At 38.5% G+C, this 23,940-nt stretch overlaps 1 protein-coding gene and 1 long non-coding RNA gene across 2 annotated transcripts in view; both read left to right on the plus strand.

Moving 5' to 3' along the window:
- LOC102984471 (zinc finger protein 420-like) overlaps positions 1-23,940 on the plus strand; it is a 46,216-nt gene that overhangs the window by 18,681 nt on the left and 3,595 nt on the right. The window lies entirely within an intron of this gene.
- LOC129392397 (uncharacterized) lies at positions 13,096-23,814 on the plus strand. The gene is made up of 3 exons (XR_008618170.1): positions 13,096-13,207; positions 13,693-13,778; positions 23,482-23,814. It is a non-coding gene; the product is annotated as an uncharacterized lncRNA (long non-coding RNA).

Consider the following 23,940-nt stretch of genomic DNA (forward strand, 5'->3'; position numbering starts at 1 on the left):
TATCATCTCACACCAGTCAGAATGGCCATCATTAAAAAATCTACCAAAAATAAATGCTGGAGAGGGTGTGGAGAAAAGGGAACACTCTTGCACTGTTGGTGGGAATGTAAATTGATGCAGCTACTATGGAGAACAGTAGGTTCCTTAAAAAACTAAAAATAGAACTACCATATGACCCAGCCGTCCCACTACTGGGCATATGCCCTGAGAAAACCATAATTCAAAAAGAGTCATGTACCACAATGTTCATTGCAGCACAATTTATACCCTGAGAAAACCATATTTCAAAAAGAGTCATGTACCAAAATGTTCATTGCAGCTCTATTTACGATAGCCAGGACATGGAAGCAACCTAAGTGTCCATCAACAGATGGATGGATAAAGAAGATGTGGCACATATATACAATGGAATATTACTCAGCCATAAAAAGAAACGAAATTGAGTTATTTGTAGTGAGGTGGATGGACCTGGAGTCTGTCATACAGAGTGAAGTAAGTCAGAAAGAGAAAAACAAATACTGTATGCTAACACATATATATGGAATCAAAAAAAAAAAAAAAAAAGATCATGAAGAACCTAGGGGCAGGACAGGAATAAAGATGCAGACCTACTAGAGAATGGACTTGAGGACACGGAGAGGAGGAAGGGTAAGCTGGGACGAAGTGAGAGAATGGCATAGACATATATACACTACCAAATGTAAAACTGGGGGGCTTCCCTGGTGACGCAGTGGTTGAGAATCTGCCTGCCAATGCAGGGGACACGGGTTCGAGCCCTGGTCTGGGAGGATCCCACATGCCGTGGAGCAACTAGACCCGTGAGCCACAACTACTGAGCCTGCGCATCTGGAGCCTGTGCTCTGCAACAAGAGAGGCCGCGATAGTGAGAGGCCCGCACACCGTGACGAAGAGTGGCCCCCACTTGCTGCAACTAGAGAAAGCACTCGCACAGAAATGAAAACCCAGCACAGCCATAAATAAATAAATAAATAAATAAATAAATAAATATTTTAAAAGAGAAAAAAAAGTTAAACCGATAGCTAGTGGGAAGCAGCTGCATAGCACAGGGAGATCAGCTCGGTGCTTTGTGACCACCTAGAGGGGTGGGATAGGGAGGGTGAGAGAGAGGGAGACGCAAGAGGGAAGAGATATGTGGATATATGTATATGTATAGCTGATTCACTTTGTTATAAAGCAGAAACTAACACACCATTGTAAAGCAATTATACTCCAATAAAGATGTTAAAAAAAAAAAGACCAACAGGTTTTTGTTTTTTGTTTTTGTTTGTTTATTTTTTAGTGTGAGTCAGGGGGGAGAAATTGATCAGCTGATTCTAACGTATATAGAAGTGTAAAGACCTAGAAGAGCCAAAATAATTTGGAGAATGAACAAAGTTCGAGGACTTAACGCTATCTGATTTCAAGTCAGCAAACTATTGGCCTAAGTGGAAGTGTAAAGATAGTGTGGTATTGGCCTAAACATAGACCTAGATCAATGAAATAGATGGAAGAGAATGTCCAGAAGTACACTCACGTATACGTGGTCAATTGATATTTTTTAAAAACTTTTTGTCTGGGAATAATTTTTGATTTACAAAAGTTGCAAAGATAATAGAGTTCACATATGCCCCTCACCTGGTTTCCTCTAATGTTCACGTCTTACATTATTATGGTACATGAGTGAAAACTTAAAAAACAACATATGTCCATGAATATTAACCATATTCCAGGTTTTATTTTAATTTCACTATCCTTTTTCTGTTCCAGATCCCAATCCAGGATATCACATATCATTTAGTTATCATATCTCTTTAGTCTTCTCTGGTCTGTGACAGTGTTGAAAGTTTAGCTAAACTCTGTAATATTGCTGCCTTGGCATCCATTTTGTGTGGTTAAGTGGCCAGCAAGGCCTTGAACTGACACTAGCCCCTCCCTCAAGTGAATGCCCTAGATAACAGTCCACAGAGTCACAAGAAAGTGTTAAGTTCCTGATATGACTCCTCCTATGCCCCTTGTGATAAACTGTTTCTCCTGCCTCCCTGCTCTTTGCCCTTGTGTCTCCTTTAGATAAGAAACCCTCCCCAAAACGTAGCAAAACCCTGCTTTTGTGGTTTGAATTGACTGATCTGGCCTTAGCCTGAGAACCCCAAAGCACTTCACTCTCAGAACCTTATAAAGGCACATGCTCCAGCTCCTGCAGTTTGCTCCCTGCCTTGACCTTGCCAAGTGGCCCTTTGAGGAGTACCTGCAGGACCTGTGAATATTAAACTCTATTTCACTTTCCCCTGTGGTCTTTGTTGAACCTTGGCTTGCCATCCAACACCCAGGATTATATGTAAGATGTTAATTTAACAAAAATCAACACAACAGACAACTTCTTACTTTTCCCTTGTTTTTCATGATCTTGACTGTTTTGAGGGGTACTTTTCAGGAATTTGTAAAATGTCCCTTAATTGAAAAAAAAATTTTTTTAGCCATTCTATTAGGTGTGTAGTGGTATCTCATTTTGGTTTTAATTTGCATTTTCTTAATATCTAATGATGCTGAGCATCTTTACATGTATTTATTGGCAATTTGTTTATCTATTATGGTAAAATTTCCAAATCTTGTGCTCATTTAAAAAAAATTGTTAGTTTTTATTTTGGAGTGCTATGTTCTGAATTCAAGTTCTCTATAAGATACGTTTTGCAAATGCTTTCTCCCAGTCTATGATTTGTCTTTTCATTTTCTAAGCAGTTCCTTTAGAGGAGAACAGTTTTAATTTTGTTAAGTCCAATTTATCAATTTTTCCTTTTAATGGTTTGTGTTTTTTGTGTCCTCTTTAAGAAATCTTTGCCTAAATTGAAGTCACAAAGATTTTTTTCCAGTGGTTTCTTCCAGAGATTTTGTATTTTTAGCTCTTACATTTATGTTTAAGATCTCTTTTCAGTTAATTTTAATATATTTGTGAATTAAAGTTGAGGTATGTATTTTTGTATATGGATACACAACTGATCAGCACCATTTGTCAGAAAGATTATCCTCTACTGAATTACCTTGACACCTATGTCAGAAATCAAATATATATATTTTACTTTCTTCCTTTTTCCACTTATATTTACATCTATGCTTACCACGTTGTATTTTTGTAATTTTCTTTTAATTCTTGAAATCAACTTTCTTCTTCTTTTTTTAGAATAATTATGCCTATTCTAGTTCCGTTACATTTCCATGTCATTTAAGAATCAGGATGTCGGTTTCTACAAAGAAACTGAGAGGGGCTTCCCTGGTGGCACGGTGGTTGAGGGTCCGCCTGCCGATGCAGGGGATACAGGTTCGTGCCCCGGTCCGGGAGGATCCCACATGTTGTGGAGCGGCTGGGCCCGTGAGCCATGGCCGCTGGGCCTGCGCATCCGGAGCCTGTGCTCCGCAACGCGAGAGGCCCACGTACAGCAAAAAAAAAAAAAAAAAAGAAAAAAGAAACTGAGAGGATTTGATTGAGATATGATTGAACCTATAAATCAATTTGGAGATAATTGACATCTTAGCAATTTGAATTTTCCTTTCCACAAGGCATGATATAACAATTTATTTAAGTCTTGTTTAATTTCTCTCAGCAGTGTTTTGTAGTGTTCAATGTACAGGCCTTACACAAATTTTGTTAAATTTTCTCCCAAGATTTCATATGTTTAGGGTACTATTGTAAATGCTATTTTATTTTCATTTCAATTCAAATTTTTCATTGTTCATATATTGGGTGGACCAAAGGGTTCATTCGGTTTTTTCGTAAGATAGCTCTAGTAGCACTTAGTTGTCTTTAATTTCATTCAAAACAATTTTTGACAGCTGTCATATCAGTGTGCATTTAAAGACTTATCAAAATTGATGAATTTTTGTGTAGCCATTTTAATATTGAAGAGGAAAGAAAAAAAGCAACATTTTCAGCATATTATGCTTTATTATTTCAAGAAAGGTAAAAACGCAATTGAAATGCATAAAAAGATTTGTGCAGTTTATGGAGAAGGTGCTGTGACTGATTGAACATGTCAAAAGTGGTTTGTGAAGTTTTGTGCTGGAGATTTCTCACTGCACGATGCTCCATGGTCAGGTAGACAAGTTGAAATTGATAGGGATCATATTGAAACAATAATTGAGAACAATCAACACCATGCGGGAGACAGCTGACATACTCAAAATATCCAAATCAAGCGTTGAATATCATTTGCACCAGCTTGGTTATGTGAATCACTTTGATGTTTGGGTTCCACATATGTTAAGCAAAAAAACCTTCTTGACCATATTTCTGCATGCGATTCTCTATGGAAACATAAGGAAAGCGTTCTGTTTTTAAAACAAATTGTGACAGGCGATGAAAAGTGGATACTGTACAACAATGTGGAACGGAAGAGACTGTAGGGCAAGCGAAATGAACCACCAACCAAAGGCCGGTCTTCATCCAGAGAAGGTGATGTTGTGTATATGGTGGGATTGGAAGGGAGTCATCTATTATGAGCTCCTTCTGAAAAACTAAACGATTAATTCCAACAAGTACTGATCCCAATTAGACCAACTGAAAGAAACACTCGACAAAAAACATACAGAATTAGTCAACAGAAAACTCATATAATCTTCCATCAGGATAATGCAAGACCACATGTTTTTTTGATGACTAGGCAAAAACTGTTACAGCTTGGCTGGGAAGTTCTGATTCATCCGCTGTATTCACCAGACACTGCACCTTCGGATTTCCATTGATTTTGGTTTTTACAAAATTCTGTTAATGGAAAAAATTTCAATTCCCTGGAAGACTGTAAAAGGCACCTGGAACAGCTCTTTGCTCAAAAAGATAAAAAGTTTTGGGAAGATAGAATTATGAAGTTGCCTGAAAAATGGCAGAAGGTAGTGAACAAAAGGGTGAATACATTGTTCAATAAAGTTCTTGGTGAAAATGAAAAATGTGTCTTTTACTTAAAAACCGAAGGCACTTTTTGGCCCACACAATATAAATATAATTATTTACTGTATTACTTTTATTCTGTTACCTTGTTTAATTATTTACTGGATTTAGTAGTTTTTTAAATAGATTTCTTAGGATTTTGTCTGTGTAAATTTTCTATGTGCAAATAAAAACTAGTTTTATTTTCTCCTTTCCAATTTGTGTATGCCTTTGAAAAGTTTTTATTCTTGTCCTAGCACACTGGCTATTACCTCTAACACAACATTAAATAAAAGTGAAAAGAGTGGACTTCATTGCTTTTTTCTCAATCTTCGGAAGAAAGCATTAAGTTTTCACCATAAAAGATAATGTCAGCTGTAAGTTTTTTGTAGATGTCCCTTATTAATTTGAAAAAGTCCTTTTCATTCCTAGTCTAAGATTTGTTGTTTTTTTTCCCCTTTATCCTGAATGGGTACTGAATTCTATCAAATGCTTTTTTCTACATTTATAGAGATGAGCATATGGTTTTTCCTTTTTGTTCTGTTAATAGTTTTATTTCCTGACTTTTAAACTTTAATCCAACCTTACATTCCTGAAGTAAACCCTACTTGTTCATATGTTATTTTTATATATTTCTGTGCAGCTCACTCCTCTTAAGTAATCTGGTTTGAATATTCTAAACTCCTTGGCCTCCCTGTTGTCTGATCTTTTTCTCCTCAAGTTAGTGAACCCCTGGCCTCTCTTTGAGGTATTCCTCCCTGAGAATTTATCCTGGAGACTTCCTCAAGGATGCAGACTGGGGCAATCATAGGGCTCACCGGATTCATTTTTCTTAAGTATCACGGTTCTGTGCTGTTATTCAGTGTCTGAAAAACCATTGTTTTATATGTTTTGTCCAGTTTTCTAGTTGTTTAAGGTAAGATGGTAAACCTACTTTCTTTTCTTCCATCATGGATGGTAGTGGAATTCTAACCTCTGACCCCATTCCCCTAAGAGATTTTTTAAGAATGGAATGGTCACATGTATTTTCAACTTCATCTGAAATTTAAAATTCAAAAAATAGCCCTAAATTTTTTGTAAAGAATACTCACAGAGGAATTTCTCTACCTGATAAACTTATGTAGAAAATAATAATAATTAAAGTAGTATAGTACTGGTACAGGAGTAGTTCAGTAGTAAAAAAGGGGGAGTCCAAAAATTATATATGTATATATAATACATATATATACACATATATATGTATTACATATATAACACATATATACACATATATATGTATTACATATATAACACATATATATACATATATATATTACATATATAACAGCTGATGCTTGAACAATGCAGATTTGAACTTCATGTGTCCACTTATATGTGGATTTTTTTTAATGTTATGTGGTTGTTAAATCTGTGGATATAAAACTGCAGATATGGAGGAACTGCAACCTTGTATACAGAGGGCTGATTATAAGTTTTTTTTTTTGTTTTTGTTTTTTTTTTGTGGTACGCGGGCCCCTCACTGCTGTGGCCCCTCCCGTTGCGGAGCACAGGCTCTGGACGCACAGGCTCAGCAGCCATGGCTCACGGGCCCAGCCGCTCCGCTGCATGTGGGATCTTCCCGGACCGGGGCACGAACCCGTGTCCCCTGCATCGGCAGGCAGACTCTCAACCACTGCGCCACCAGGGAAGCCCTGATTATAAGTTTTAAAAAAAAAATAAATTGATTTATTTATTTGGCTGCGTTGGGTCTTTGTTGCTGTGCGTGGGCTTTCGCTGGTTGCAGCGAGGGAGAGCTACTCTTCGTTGTGGTGCACAGGCTCCTTATTGCAGTGGCTTCTCTTGTTGGGGAGAACGGACTGTAGGTGCGCGGGTTTCAGTAGTTGTAGTACGCGGGCTCAGTAGTTGTGGCACACGAGCTCTAGTGTGCAGGCTCAGTAGTTGTGGCGCATGGGTTTAGTGGCTCCACGGTATGTTGGATCTTCCAGGGCCAGGGCTTGAACCCGTGTCCCCTGCATTGGCAGGTGGATTCTTAACCACTGCGCCACCAGGGAAGCCCTGATCATAAGTTATACTCAGGTTTTTGACTGCGTGGAGAGTCAGTGCCCCTAACCCCCACGTTGTTCAAGGGTCAACAATATATATTTATTTATTTACAGGGATATATATTTGGCATTTCAAATCCAAAGCCATAAAAGTGGGATTGGTAGATTTGAACAAATAAACCAAAGTACTGTATTCAAAGTCAGAAAAACGAGAGACAGACTTGAGAGGAAATATTTGCAACGCCTACAAAGGAAAGGTATTAATAGTCAGAATATAGCAAAAGTTTCTATAAATAAAACAGATAAAGATTACCCATCTGAAATAAAAAATTTCAAATTATAAAACAGGTAATTGTCCAAAGAAACATATGAATGATACCTAATTTTACTAGTAATCAAAGAAACACAAATAAAAATGAAAAAAAATCAAATAGGCAAAAATAATTTTAAAAATTGATGTATGAGTTAGGTTCCAGTCAGGAAAATAGAACCTATGCTAGATGGTTCAATAGAGGGACTTCAATACAGGGAAGTTGTAGCAAAGGTGTAAGAATACCTTAAAAATGCAAAAAGGGAGAAGTGAGACACACCAAAGATTAGCACCAATAGGCATTTCTATGCTTCCAGAGACTGAATATTTGTGTCCTCCCAAAATTCATATGCTGAAACATAATCCTCAATGTAAAGGTATTTGGAGGTGGGGCCCTTGGGGGTAATTAGGTCTTGAGACTGGAGCCCTAATAAATGGGATTAGTGTCCTTATAAAAGAGACCTCAGAGAGCTCTCTTGCCCCTTCCACCAAGTGAGGTCTCAGGATAAGATAGCTGTCTATGAACCAGCAAACCTCATTAGAGTTGTAAACCTACCAGAGCCTTGGTCTTGGACTTCCCAGCCTCCAGAACTGTGAGAAATTTCTATTGTTTATGAACCATCCAGTCCATGGTATGTGTTCTATTTTAGCAGCCCAAATGGACTAAGACATGCACTGCTTGTAAGAGTATGAATCATCTCAGTCTTTTAGAAAGATAATTAGACAATATCTAAAATTTATTTAATCCTCTGTGATTGTGTCCTAACCAAATAAGGGTGTGGACAAAGATCTGGCTATAAGTGTATTTATTTCACATTTGTCTATGATAGCAAAAATTGGAAATAATATGCTAACTATTGTGGAAGGAAAATAAAAATGGAGCCAGTATTGCTAAGAGGGCTCTCTAAAATGGAGCCAGGAGGCCATTAAGGAAGTGTAACAGGCACATCTCAGCCTGGATGGAATATGACCTTTGACCACTTATTGTCCTGATGAAGTCATCCAGAACATCTGCTAGAAACTCAAGATACCTACCCTAAAATGACTCGTGATTTCTTAAGGACAAAGAAGGAGTCACATCAGAGTCAATCACAGTTCTTGCCAGGCAACTTTTAACAACCTCATGGCTTTTTATCTTTATCTTTAAAATATCTTTATCAGAGAGTCTTTATCTGACTCTTCCCTGGAATACTCTTTCAGGGTCACCTGAATCTGTGTCTCCCGAACTGCAATTCTTAAGACCCCAGATAAACTCTTCTTATTTGCAGACTCCTGCATTATTTTTTGGTCGACACTATTCAAGTATTTTACTTAGACTCAGTTTGATGGAAAACTATGTTACTGAGATAGGCTGGACCTGGGACTCTTTACTGGAGTGCTTGCAAGAAACTATAAGGGACTAGAAATAACTGCGTGCATGATAGTTGGGGCAAATTATGAACAATAAGATACAAAAAGGCCAAAACCCAATTGCCACTTCTGAGGTGCCTGGAGAAAAATCAGAATACTGTGCATGATCCCTGCATATAGCACCACCAAGGGAGTGGGCAGACCACCTAAGTCATCCCTGCAGCCCAACCCACATATCACATCCTACTCTCACCCTATTTAAGGAACCAGCTCGCCCCTCCTCGGGGAGAAAGCAAGAGAACCTGTTACTTGTTTTCACTCCCTAGTGCTGCAGCACGAGTTCCAATAAAGGCTTGCCTGAATTTCTCGTCTGGCCTCTTGCCAATTTCTATTGATTAAAGAGTCCAAGAACTTGGGTCAGTATCATTACCATTAAAATAATACTGTAGAATAATATTTAAACACATGAAGGAATATTTACCAAAAAACGAAATTTAAAAAGCACTTTTCAATATAACACATTGCTCTATTTTTAATTTTAAAAGCATATATAATGCATATTTAAGCATATGTAATTATATATAATTTGCACATATATGCATAGAAATAGCCTATATATGTAAAAATATAATAGTAGGCATCTTAGAGTGGGATTTTATCTGATTTTAATTTTGTTCTTTTTTCTTATCTCTATTTTCTACAGTCTATATATATTCTTTGTATAGGAAAAAGTTAAATATGTACATTCCTTTTTAATTAAATACATTTATTGAACTTATTCTCAAAAATAGATGTTGAGGAGGGCACAGATTAATGTACGAGGATTCAACAAAGAGCACTATTTTTGGTAGTGATAGGGATAGATAGGATAATTAAATAGTTAGTTTAAAAAAACCCACTAGGGGATTAAAGATAGAAAGGGAATTTTAAGGGAGATTGGGAGACTGTTGTAAGCTAATGACCTCTCAAGGAAAAATGCAGTAACCTAGCAACCATCTACCTTGAAGGAAGACCAGGTGCATTCAAGCGCCAGGCACACTCAAGCCACAAGTCCTGATAATTAAAACGCAAGACAGTAGATACGGGTCTACATCTTGTTACATGAAGTCAGGGAGTTAATGGTCCTTGAAGAGTATCATTTCTGCATGTAGCCACGACAGGAATGTAGGTGAAAGGGGACATTATACCGAAACTTGAGATGAATTACCATATTTTAGTATATGTTACCACACTTTTGCTAATATACATATGGTTTAAATAGCACTATGACAGTCCTGGTTAGACCATATAGGGTCAAAGGAGGAACTAATGATGTAAGCCTTGATGTCTACCCAAAAATGCAGAAGAAGCTGGTCTTCTCCCCTCCCCACCTTTTCTTTGATTATAAAAATGTAGCCCTTTTTGTTCTCAGGGCAGAGCCCTCTCAACAGGCCGATTGTCTCTACCAAGCATACTATGGTAATAATCTCACTCTTTGCCTGTCTCTCGCTGAATTCTTTCTGCACTGAGACAAAAGAATCTGAGCTTCAGTAAATTCTGACACCAGGTGAGTGGTTTTAATTAAAAGACAGTGGGTTCGAGTCCCCTCCTAAGTATAGGGATCAGTGGGTTCAAGTCCCAATCTGAGGTTTGGCTGGACTTGAGTCCCATCCGAGAAGGAGTGCAAGGAGTGCAGTTTCAGTAGCGTTAAAGTGAACATAACCTAACAGAAAGACAAAAAAAGCTAGAAAAAAATTTTATCACAAAATATGGCTTCATTCTTTTTTTAAAAAAAAAAATGAGGGTGCCTTTCTTTCTTTCTTTCTCTTTTCTTCCTTCCTTCCTTCCTTCTTTCTTTCTTTCTTTCTTGCTGCATTGGGCCTTCGTTGCATGCACAGGCTTTCTCTAGTTTCAGAGAGTGGGGGGTACTCTTCATTGTGGTGTGCGGGCTTCTCATTGTGGGGGCTTCTCTTGTGGAGTACGGGCTCTAGGCACGTGGGCTTCAGTAGTTGTGGCAGTGGACTCAGTAGTTGTGGCTCACAGGCTGTAGAGCACAGGCTCAGTAGTTGTGGTGCATGGGCTTAGTTGCTCCATGGCATGCGGGATCTTCTCAGACCAGGGCTCAGACCTGTGTCCCCTGCGTTGGCAGGTGGATTCTTAACCACTGTGCCACAAGGGAAGTCCCTCATTCTTTTTTTTTTAACATCTTTACTGGAGTATAATTGCTTTACAATATTGTATTAGTTTCTGGTATATAACAAAGTGAATCAGCTATATGTATATATATATCCCCTTATACCCTCCCTCTTGCATCTCCCTCCCACTCTCCCTATCCTACCTCTCTAGGTGGTCACAAATCACCAAGCTGATCTCCCTGTGAGATGCAGTTGCTTCCCACTAGCTATCTGTTTTACATTTGGTAATATATATGTCAATGCTACTCTCTCCCTTCCTCCCAGCTTACCCTTCCTCCTCCCCGTGTCCTCACGTCCATTCTCTACATCTGCGTCTTTATTCCTGTCCTGCCCCTAGGTTCATCAGAACCTTTTTTTTTTTTCCCTTAGATTACACATATATGCATTAGCATACGGTATTTGTTTTTCTCTTTCTGACTTACTTCACTCTGTATGACAAACTCTAGGTCCATCCACCTCACTACAAATAATTCAGTTTCATTTCTTTTTATGGCTGAGTAATATTCCATTGTATATATGTGCCACATCTTTTTTTTTAAACATCTTTATTGGAGTATAACTGTTTTACAATGGTGTGTTAGTTTCTGCTTTACAACAAAGTGAATCAGTTATACATATACTCTCACTTTGTCACAGCTTACCCTTCCCCCTCCCCATATCCTCAAGTCCATTCTCTAGCAGGTCTGCATCCTTATTCCCATCTTACCCTTAGGTTCTTCATGACCTTTTTGTTTTTTTCCCTTGGATTCCATGTATATGTGTTAGCATACGGTATTTGTTTTTCTCTTTATGACATACTTCACTCTGTATGACAGACTCTAGGTCCATCCACCTCACTACAAATAATTCAATTTCATTTCTTTTTATGGCTGAGTAATATTCCATTGTATATATGTGCCACATCTTCTTTATCCATTCATCTGTTAATGGACACTTAGGTTGCTTCCATGTCCTGGCTTTGCTTCATTTGCAAATATTTTCTCCAATTCTGAGAGTTGTCTTTTTGTCTTGTTTATGGTTTCCTTTGCTGTGCAAATGCTTTTAAGTTTCATTAGGCCACCTCCTAGAGAAATGGAAATAAAACCAAAAATAAACAAATGGCCTCATTCTTGGTAGCAGTCAATCTCTGTCTCTCTCTCCATAAGGAAGAATGAGGCTGTCAGAGAGATTTAATATTAGAATGATATATATGCACCACAGGGTTAATAGTGATTATGTCTCTGTCATGGAATTCCATCTAGTTTGGGTGGGTTTTTTTTTTTTTCCCTGTCCTTTTTTGCCTTCCTGTTGAATAAACGGTTATTTATAAATAATCTATTGATATAATGAATAGGCGTTACTTTTTTTTTTTTTTTTTTTTTGTGGTATGCGGGCCTCCCTCTGTTGTGGCCTCTCCCGTTCCGGGGCACAGGCTCCGGACGCGCAGGCCCAGCGGCCATGGCCCACGGGCCCAGCCGCTCCGCGGCATGTGGGATCCTCCCAGACCGGGGCGCGAACCCGGTTCCCCTGCATCGGCAGGCGGACGCGCAACCACTGCGCCACCAGGGAAGCCCCAGGCGTTACTTTTAAGAGGGAAAAAGTTTGTTAACGAAAAACGTGTATCCCTTTAGACTCCTTTTTTCTTTACCGAAAGGAAAAACTTTTTTTCCCCTTTTTTCCATTTAAATAACACAGGAGCAACGCACGTTCGCAACTTGTAAGGATTTGGAAAGGCAACTCCCAAGCCCAATAAGCGACACTGTGACACTGCGCGCAGACGCCCCGCCTTTGCGGAGGGTGCTGGAAAATGTAGTTCTAGGCAGCTGAGGGCGCATGCGCATTTGTTGGCTTGCGGGTTCCGAAAGCGTCCTTTATTTTTCGGTGGAGCTGGTGAGCTCGTTTTTAACCCGACTTGTGCACGCGGGTGGGAGTTAGGGAGGACTCAGCTTCGGAATAACGTCCCCACCCCAGGGATGAGGCGGGGCTGAAGGGGCGTGAGAGAATGCTTTGGTCGGGCTTGGTTTGGGGCCAGGGGGTGCGGCGAAAGGCGGAGATTAGGGCATAGGGGTTGGTGTTTGGTTCTCGTTGGAGTCGAGTGCGGAGTAGTGACCTGTACTCCGAATCGGGGTTATGTGGGTCTAGGGCTGTCTCTGGGTTAGAGGGAGGCAGAGCCCTAGCTGTGCCTCCCCGCCTTAAGGGCCAAGAATTTGGGCTCTCACTTATGGGTGGGGGGGTGGGAAATGTTGAGGACAGAGCTGGGGGCTTTGGCAGTAATGGAATCGATCGGACAGATAAATACCCGGATGGGAGGGGCGGGCATCCTGGACTTTGGCAGGAAATTGCAGGAAAACTGATCTAGGAACTTAGTGGCCCTAGAATTTAGGGCTCCGGACATCCAGTTCTTTGCTCTTTTATATGAAATGCACCTCGCCTAGAGGTAGTTTTTTGTTTGTTTTGGTTTGGTGAATTCCTGAAGCCTCTTCTGTAAAGAGCTGTGGGAATGATTCCCTACTTTCTGTGCGCAATGAAGAGCTGTTGATTGTTGTTCATTGAGATGGCATTTGTGAATGAGCTTTCAACAACTTAAAATGCTTTGCAAATGTTACTATTTTTATTAATAAACGGGAGAGGACTAATGTAGTAGATATCACCCATCTTGAGAGGGCCAGAGCTTTGGAGTTAACCCTGTGTTTGGATCGCAAGATTGGAGCCATGCCCCTAGACACTGCTGAGAATATAGTGACGGTGTCAGAGCCCCAGACAGCAATGTCAGTGGCCTTTCCCTTTGTACTCTGCAGGGAAGAATTTGTTCCTAGACTCATTCTGACCTTATTTTTAGGGAGGGTTTGGGTTAAATCCAGGTGGTTAGATAGGGGTTCCATAAAGCAATCCTGATTTCTGAGGGCCCCTTTTCTTTTGCAGCTCTGTTTTCTTAAGTCTCTACTTGATTGGATAAGATGGAATTAAGAAGGAGGACCTGACCATTGGCCCCTGATTACATGTCTTTGGTGAGCAAAACTTTTCAAGCCTTTTGTATTTACCTTGCTGGGTTTAATTTCTAAAGTTAACATCTGCAGTTTGAAAAATCACATGCAGTTAAATAGCCCTTGAAATTCTCTTATATTGCTTATAATTTATATGTACATGTTATGTGTATATAACCATGCAGTAATGTATGTATAAATGTACCAAAATATATTCTTTAAACATTAAGATAACTCTTACCCTGGCAAAATGCTCATTTATGAGAGCATTGTGAGAATTGAGACTGAAGAAACAGCAGAATCTCCCATCTCACACTTAACTCCAGATAGCATATTTTCTTGAGCCTATTTGGCAAATTTGTACACATAAAACATACAAGTGAATCAACTTGGCTTTTTTTTTTTCTTTCCTGAAATATCTCTGTGCCCAGAGGGAGGAAAGATTTTCTTTTTCATTCATTGAATAAATATTAGTTAAAGGCAAAAGCCAGGTAATGTTTGAGGCACTGGTGATACCTCCAGTGAGTAAAGCAAAGTCCCCGCCTACATGGAACTGACAGTCTAGGATGAGCACACAGACAATAAACAATATACAGTGTGTCAGATGGTGGCTGGTGGAGGCAACTGCACCATAGTAGTGATGTTAGGGAGGGCCTGGGACAGCTTCTTTTTCATATATGGGGTCAGGGAAGGCTTCTCTAATAGTGTGACATTGAATAAAGACTTGAAGAAAATGAGGATGTGAGCCTTGCAGATATCTGGGAGGGGAAAAGTTCCCAGAGAGAGGAAACAGCAAATGCTAAAGGCCCTGAGGTGCAAATGTCCTTAACCTGTGTGGAGAGCATCAAAGAGGCCATTGTGGACAGAGGAGTGAAGACATAGCATAGTAGAGGTTGAGATGACAGAGGTAGGAGGGGTCCAGATCACACAGGGCTGTGCAGGCAACTTGGAGGAGATTGGCTTTTACTCTGAGTGAAAAGGGAAGCCATAGGGAGGTGGTTGTAGTTGTTATTGTTTAGTCAGCGCTACTGAGGTGTAATTTACATACAATTTACCAATTTTCACAGGAGGATTTTGAGGAGAGAAGTGACATTATTTGACTTATATTTTAAAGGAATCATTTTGGATGCTCTGTTGAAAACAGACTGTAGGGGATCAAGAGGAGACTAGGGACACTGGTTAGGAAGCTAAGGCAATAATCCAGGTGAAAGATGATTTCCTCATTCCCTTCGCTCTCCTGCTGTTTAAGGGAACCATCTGACACTTCACTCACATCAGACCTTCAACCCCTCCCCCACCTTCACTCTCAGTGATGATCCTGCTTTCTATTTCACTGAGAGAAGAGAACAAGCAGAAAAAAACTTCCAAAGTTACCACCACATCCACCAGCCTTCCTGGGAACATTTCCGTAGAGTCTGTCCTCCCTTCTGTTACTATAGAGAAAAGGTCTGTGCTCTAATTTATATCCAATTAAATGTTACTTGTGTATTAGATTCCACTTCCTCTCACCTACCCAGGACAGTGCCTAGGGTAATCATTGGGCAAAATTCCTGGTCTGTCATTTATATATATTTTTTGTTTATTTGGGTATATGGACAGCATTAATTTTTCCAGAAAAATAGAAAAATTCAAATATGAAGTGCTGATTTTTAAAAATTATAAATGACCTAATATCCATCAACACTAATTTGCTTTGGAAGAAATCTTTACACATACGTTATGCCTTTATCATTCTTCCATTACAAGGGAGCTTCTATTAAACGTTTAACTATAACCTCATTGGAAGAGAATTAAACACACAGGATTTCCTTCCTTTTCATAAATATCTCTTCCTATTGTTCTATTCCTCACCGCTTTCCAAGATCCTGTCTCATTTTCAGTTTAGTGTACTTTAAACTTAGAATGTTAAGAAAAGACATCTTAGCCAATTCTCAAAGCTCTGGTATGTATATGTTCAACCTGGGTTTAGATCATTTAAATGTATCTTGATCTCACTTCAATTGTATACATAGTCCAGTGTCATTAGTGAATATAAATTTGCTTTACAAACAGTAAATTGCATTTGTCAACCACGAGGCTTTCCATTTTAAATGTTTATAGTTATCTACCTATTTGATTAAAAGCTAATACATTATCGTGATAATCATTAGCTAAACATTTATTTATTTATTATTTTTAATAAATAAATAAGTTTATTTATTAAATAAATTTTAGTTTATTTAAAGTAAATAAAGGGAAGTCCCTAAACATTTAATTTATAATGTATTCATGTCTTTCTAAAGACTCAGAGTGATTTGAATGGCTCATTGTTCTTTTAATAAAATCTCTCTATGGAATTCTGAACCAATGACTTAAAAATCATTTTTTTCCCTCTATGAATTTGGTTAATAATTCAAAATTATTCTTTGAGCCATCCTTTTCATTTTCTTTTCAGAAATAGTGTTTGGATTATTTTTAAGTGGAGAGAAATAATATTGAACTCAAGAATAGGGTAGAGGCTGTAGTCCTAGCCCGCCAGTGGCTAACTGTGTGACCTAAGCAAGTCTCTTGTGACTGTTGCCTTCAATTGCACATCTTGGAGAAACTAAGGAAATTAACCTTCATATTTCCTGAGCCTCTTTCTAGCTCAAATACTCTGACATTATGACATCAGTTGTGAGGTTTAGAAAGCAGAAGCCTCTAGCATCTGGTCCTTGTGTTCATCTTCTTGTCTTTACTGCTCTAACAGCATCAGAGTCAGCCTTGAAAAAGCAAAGAATTCACAGTTGGATGGTCTGAAGGATTGGCTAATGCACAGTCACCCGTCTTTGCCTAATTGATTGCTGGGGTCGTTATGAGTTGAGAGCATAGTAACCACAGGGCGTTTTTAATAACAGATGCCAGGTCGCCAGTGTACCAGAAAGTAAGAAAGACAGGGTCTAGAATCACATTTTTGGGGGTATTCATGGGTTCTGTCTGGCAACTCATATCCAGAAGCCACAGATTCAGCAACAACAGCAGAAATACAGCTTAGAATTCTGATAGGCAGGCTTCCAGAACCTAAACTGATAAAGGAGTGAATATCAGTTTATAGACTATTCATCAGCGAGTATGCATTAAAACAGCTACTGTGTGAGGGGCACTCTACTAAGTACATGGGGATTAAAAAAAACCGCAAGGAACTGGTCATAGTCCTCGCCCAGAACTGTAAGAGCTGACCACAGGAAACATTAACTCTAACTTTGCTTTGCAGTTAGAAGACATTCAAAAATCTTGAATCGAAAAATGTAACTAATAGTGGTTTAGCTGGAGATAGGTCTACATAGAGGAAGGGGGACCGATTAAATGATATTTCAGGATCCTAAAGCCTACCCAGTTCTGAACTTTATAGCAATATCGTGAGGCAGTCTGGATACTTTTATACAATGTTAAGACATAGAAAAAAATAGTCTTGAATCCCACTTCTTTAAGATAGCAGGTAACTATCAGCATGCTGTAGTACAAAGACCACTTGATTGGGAATCAAGAGAAAACTTTATACATTCACTAGTTCAAGAAATACTTATTAGTTATGTAATATATGCCAGATTCTGTGTGTGGCCCTGAGGACAAAAGAGTATATCAGTTAGTATAACTGTCCTCAAGAAACTTACAGTCTAAGGAAGGAAGACAAGACATTGGAAGTAGAACATTGAAGTATAATGACTGTAGTAATTGGGGAAATATAAGGTGCTGTGAGTTAATTTTTGCAGGTAACATAATTATTATTAATATATATAATTTAAATAAGAATAAATTATTATCATGAACCTGGTATGATTGTAATGTGACTGTAATACATATAAATAAGTGTCCTTTCCGGGAAAGATCTCCTCCCCTTACAAAGGCTATTTTGGCTTAGCACCTATTTCCCCACATACTTAAACAGCACTGGATATTATATGCTTTTAACATTTTTGCCAATTTGATGTTTGAAACATATTTTACTTTGCATTTCCATGATTAAAAGTGAGGTTGAAAATTTTGTTATATGTTGGTCATTGGTGTTTCTTTTGTAAATTTCCTGTTCATATCATTTGCCCATATTTGTATTGCATTATGTTTTCTTAACTGACTTGTAGGAACTCTGTATAACTAATTATCTCTTCTGTTTTATTAGTTGCAAATATTTATGCCCAGTATGACTTTTCTCTTTTAATTTTGTTGATTGCCTTGTATATTTGTGTAGTCAAATCTGAGAGCTTTTTCCTATATAACCTCCAGGTTTTATATATTTTTAAGGACTTTCTCATAGAAGATTATAAAAATATTCTTCTGATATTTTCCTGGTTGTTTTATAAACTTATTCCTAATGTCTATTGCAATTATAATTTATTTTTATAAGGTAGCAGTGGTACGTTTATATTTTTCCCTAGATTGGTAAGCCAGGTGTCCCAAATCATTTGTTGAATTTCCATCTTTCCCCAAATATTCAAAATGCCCTGTTTAACATATATTAAGTCCCTATAAATAATGGGCCTATTTCTAGAGTCTGTTCTGTTTTATTATTCCTTCAGTCTATCCTTGTTTCAGTAATACAATGTTTTAATTAACGTAGCTGTATGTTTTGTTACCTAGTATGGACAAATCTCCCCTCATATGCATATTTTTTCTTTTTCAAAAATATGTGTTATATATATATTAAGTTGGGGGCATATTAGTTTCATAGGGCTGCTGTAACAAAGTACCACAAACTGGGTTGCTTAAAGCAATGGAAATGTATTGTCTCACAGTTCTGGGGACTAGAAGTCTGAAATCAAGGTGTTGGCAAGGCCATGCTGCCTCTGTAACCTGTAAGGGAATCCTTCCTAGCTTCTGGCGGTTTGCAGGCAGTCTTTGGCATTACTTGGCTTACAGCAGCGTAATTTTATCATCACACAGTATTCTCCCTGTGTTTCTCTGTGTTTTTGCATGATCATCTTCTTATAAGGACACCAGTCATATTAGATTGGGGCCTACCCTACTACAGTGTGACTTCATCTTAACTTATATCTGCAGTGACCCCATTTCTAAATAAGGTCACATTCTGAGGTACTAGGAGTAAGGAGATATATATATGTATGTATGTGTGTGTGTGTGTGTATATGTACATGTGTGTACATATATATGTACATGTGTGTACATATATATGTACATGTGTGTACATATATATGTACGTGTGTGTGTATATATATATATATATAATTTTTTGGAGTGGGGGACACATTTAACTCATAACAGGAGAGAACTAGCATCTTTAAAGTATTGAGTGCTTTTCACCCCAAAACATGGATTTTTCAGTTGATTCTCTTCAACTGTTGAGAGTCAGCAGTGTTGCTGCTTTGAAGTTACTGTGCCTGTTTCTTAAACTGCTTTTAAGGTTGTTCTCTGCCTCTGATTTTAGAATTTGGCTATGATATCCTTGGGTGTGCTTTTCTTTAAATTTAGCTTCCTTATGGTTTGGGACTTCTTGAATCTATAACTCATCAGTTGGGAATATCTTCCATCCTGTTCCTTCAATTATTGTGTTATTTCTATTCTCTCCTCTTGTTTTGAGACTGCTGTTATACGCATGTTAAACCTCTTGAGTAAATCTCATAGGTCCCTTATGCTCCAATCCTTTTTTTTATTGGTGCCTGTGAGATCTTAGCTCCCCTACGAGGGATCAAACCTGGGGCCCATGAGTGAAAGCTGGAGTCCTAATCACTAGACTGCTATGGAATTCTCTCTAATCCTTTTTTTAAAAGAGATAAGCTTATATGAAAAGATATGTGAAAAGAACTATGTAAACTGCATCATCAGGAAATAAAACATAAAATAAGACTAAATCATGGTCAAAAGAAAAACATAAGTTATAGGAAAATTGTTGTGGTGAAACAGGAGATTAACTGAAATACAATGGGATAACTTTTTGTTTTCTTTGATAAACTTTTTATTTTACAATAGTTTTAGATTTACAAAAAAGTTGCAAAGATGGTACAGTGTTCCCTAATTTCACAGCTAGTTTTCCCAATTAACATCTTACATTAGTTTGGTACATTGTCACAATTAATGAATGAAGGTTGATACATTATTATCAACTAAAGGCTGCACTTTATTCACATTAACTCAGTTTTTAACCTAATGTCTTTTTTCAGTTCTAAGATCCTGTCCAAGATACCATGTTATGTTTAGTCATCATGTCTTTTTAAACTCCTCTTGGCTATATTTTCTAATCCTTTTTAAAATTATCATTAGTCTTTTTTTAAACCTCTGTTCTTCAATTTGCTTATTTTTATTGATCTTTCCCTTAGCCCAATCTGTTGTTTTACCCATCCAATTGAGTTCTTAATTTCAGGTATTCTGTTCTAAATGCTTATTTGATTCCTTTTTGTTGATTCCAAATTGCTGTTAAACTTTTTCATTCTTTTTTCTACTTTGTCTATCATTCTATTTTGTTTTCTCTTGATATTTGGTCAGTGGTACTAACACTTTGTATGTTTACTAAGTGTTGTTTTTTTTAATAGATCCACCTTTGTTTCCTTTTCTTTTTTAATTAATTAATTAATTAATTAATTAATTTTTTGGCTGTGTTGGGTCTTCATTGCTGCACACGGGCTTTTTCTAATTGCGGCAAGTGGGGGCTACTCTTCATTGTGGTGTGCGGGCTTCTCACTGCGGTGGCTTCTCTTCTTGCGGAGCATGGGCTCTAGACATGCGGGCTTCAGTAGTTGTGGAGTGCCAGCTCAGTAGTTGTGGCTCGCGGGCTTAGTTGCTCCACGGCATGTGGGATCTTCCTGGGTCAGAGCTCGAACCCATGTCCCTTGCATTGGCAGGCAGATTCTTAACCACTGCGCCACCAGGGAAGCCCTGTTTACTAAGTTTTGATTATGTACTTGTTGTCATGATAAAAGCACCATAGAGGTTCAAGCTGATATCATATTTCACCAGGAAGTGTTCTCTTTTTTTCTCTTTAAAGTAGATAGGATCATCTCAGCCAATCTGAGTTAGTGCTGGATTGCAGTTTTTTTGTTTTTTTTTTTTTTTTTTTGTGGTATGCGGTCCTCCCTCTGTTGTGGCCGCTCCCGTTGCGGAGCACAGGCTCCGGACGCGCAGGCCCAGCGGCCATGGCTCACGGGCCCAGCCGCTCCGCGGCATGTGGGATCCTCCCAGACCGGGGCGCGAACCCGGTTCCCCTGTGTCGGCAGGCGGACGCGCAACCACTGCACCACCAGGGAAGCCCTGGATTGCAGTTTTGATAAGATTTATTTTACCTCTTGGTTGCTTCTTTTCCTAGGATGTGGCCCTCCTGGGCACTCAATTGAAAATGTGGCAGCTCTTTGTCTCCTCAGTCCTGAAAAATTGTGAGAGATTTACTTCTGACATTCAGAGGTTTTCAGCCTAGCTCTCCAGAGCCCCACCCCATATAGCTTAAAAATTCAGATTCTTTGGGAAGAATCTGGTCATGTCGGGACTTCCCTGGTGGTCCAGTAGTTAAGACTCTGTGCTTCCACTGAATGGGGCGTGGGTTTGATCCCTGCTCGGGGAATTAAGATCTCGCATGCCACATGCCGTGGCAAAAAAAAAAAAAAAAAAAAAAAAAAGAAGAAGAAGAATTTGGTCATGTGTTTGAGGCCCCTTCCATCCCTAACGTTACTTTAGCCAGTTGTAAATGCCAACATTTATACTGGTTCCTTTGCCCTTCTTGAGTGGCCTTCTGTGAGGCATCAATCTTGGATTCTCAGCCAGAATTGTTAAGAATTTAGGTCCTCTAGGTGAAAAGTGGCTGTATATCCTCAGTGTCAGTTTATTACTCCTCTAGAGCTTTCTTTTGCCTGTTTTGTTTTCAAGCTCCTCCCAAGTCTTCATTAAACTTTTCTTTCCAAATAGAGGACATATCTTTTAATATAAAATCTTGTATCTGTTTTATCTGTCCTATTACCTAAAGAGGGTAGCACAAGGGAAGTTATATTGCAGTGTGAAATATGACAGACAGTGATATCAGCGTTTTCTGGGTAAGTTGATTAGCTGCTTGACATCTGAGGTATCTCACTGTGGCACTTACCTTGGTGAATTCCGTATAATCTATGGTCTGATCCTCATATTTGCAGTTTCAGAAACTTAAAGTTAGTGTAGAGATCGATTTAACCATGTAAGTTTACAAGTGACTGATGAGTTAAATGGAAAGTGGATTTATATTACACTGAGATCCAGAACTACCAAGGAATTCATATTTTTATGTTGTCTGGCAAGAAAGAAAAAAAAAAGGAAACAAAATTCTAATCCTAATTTTGCTTGGCAAGTGTGCAGTTATACCAAAGGGAGTTAATGGTGTGATGCAAATATGTAAAGCTCTTAGATAAAGTTATCATATTAGTTCTAGCCCCACAATAAACTCTCCCTGCTTACTGAGATAAACAGATCTAGCTAGTATTTTGTGCTAGTCTCTTTTCTTCCAGGTTTTGTGTGAATAGGAGGAGCCTACCGTTTTTTGTATCTCTAACATCTCTTTTTTCTATGTTCTGTTTCCATCACTTTACTTTTGATTGATCTTTTATAGTTGATAGATAGATAGATAGATAATTTCTTATTTTCAGTGTTTTTGTAGGGAAACTTAAGAATTGCTTCTGTATACTCTCAACAGTTACATAGTAGGCACCAAATAAGTACTTTTGGCCACTCCTGAATTTAGAACTTTAGAACCCTGAACTCTCTTTGAACAACTTCCTAGCCCTCTACTTTGTCATTTTGAGTTGTTAGCTTTACTCTTTCTTTCATAAGTAGTTGCATGAATGACCCCTTAGAAGGTATTTGTTTGCTTTTCTGGGAACCAGTGGCATTGAAAAGTGTGCCAGTGGACTTTACCTTGTGGTAATGAAAAGAATCAAACCATTGTCAGATACTATGAGTGATAACAGCTGCAGGAGCCTTGTCTCATGGGTTAAGTATAGCTTTGTAATTACTAGAGACTGCCATGACTTTTTCCTCAAACGTCAAAATGTGTGGCTTTATGGGATTTACAAGTGTTTATCTGAGCTGGGCTTTGAGTTTAGGGACCAGAGATCTTAAAATTTTGTGCATGGAGACAAGATATTTCTTTTATTATTAAACAGGTGATTGCTCTTTTCTTCAAAACACTGTACGTAGATAACTTTATGTTGCCTTAGCAGCATCAACATTCCTATATTTCATAGTTCCTGAAGATAACGTAGGACACAATTTTGAGATCCATCATAAACACCCAAGCCCATATCCTTCACCAAGATTCCGAGCATCAGCTTTTCAAATCAGATATTATGTTCTAAGTAGGAAGAACCATATTAATAGATAACAGAGGATAAAATGGAGAAATGTCACAAGATACTTAGCCAAGAAAGAATCAGATAACTAACAAGCAAGTCGTGAGAAATCCTTGTAAATAATAGTTCATCTGTCCATTGTGGTGGTGGTACCAATGATATTGGTACTAGGTGGTAGATTTGGAAATGCTGGTTAGTGTCCACTGTGCAGAGCCCCCTCTTATCTGTGTATAAAACAGAGTTCACCTAGTGGGAGCAACATTCCACTTCATTTCTACATATCTTTATCCATCTTCTCACATATCTTTGTGATCTCAGAGGAAGGGATGACCCTCTTTAATTTATTAATGAATCTCTCTATTTGTACCCCAGACTCCATTATTTTCTACTTGTTTTAGGACCTTGATTTAATGATTATTTCATAATTCAGTGTCTCCCTCTTCGAATTTTAGATATCAAAAGTTTTTCTGGGCTTCCCTGGTAGCACAGTGGTTGAGAATCCGCCTGCCAATGCAGGGGACATGGGTTTGATCCCTGGTCCAGGAAGATCCCATATGCCATGGAGCAGCTAAGCCCACGCACCACAACTACTGAGCCTGTGCTCTAGAGCCCGCAAGCCACAACTTCTGATCCCGCGTGCCACAACTACTGAAGCCCACGTGCCTAGAGCCTGTGCTTCACAGCAAGAGAAGCCACCGCAATGAGAAGCCCGCGCACCACAATGAAGAGTAGCCCCCACTCACCGCAACTAGAGAAAGCCCATGTGCAGCAACAAAGACCCAACACAGCCAAAAATAAATAAATAAAATAAATAAATTTATTTAAAAAAAAAGTTTTCCTTACTTTTGAAAGAACATCTTCTGTAACGATGCTCTTTTATTTACCTTTTAATTTTATTCTCTGCTTTCATT

Source organism: Physeter macrocephalus, chromosome 9 (assembly GCF_002837175.3).
Source record: "Physeter macrocephalus isolate SW-GA chromosome 9, ASM283717v5, whole genome shotgun sequence".
Classification (NCBI taxonomy): Eukaryota; Metazoa; Chordata; class Mammalia; order Artiodactyla; family Physeteridae; genus Physeter; species Physeter macrocephalus.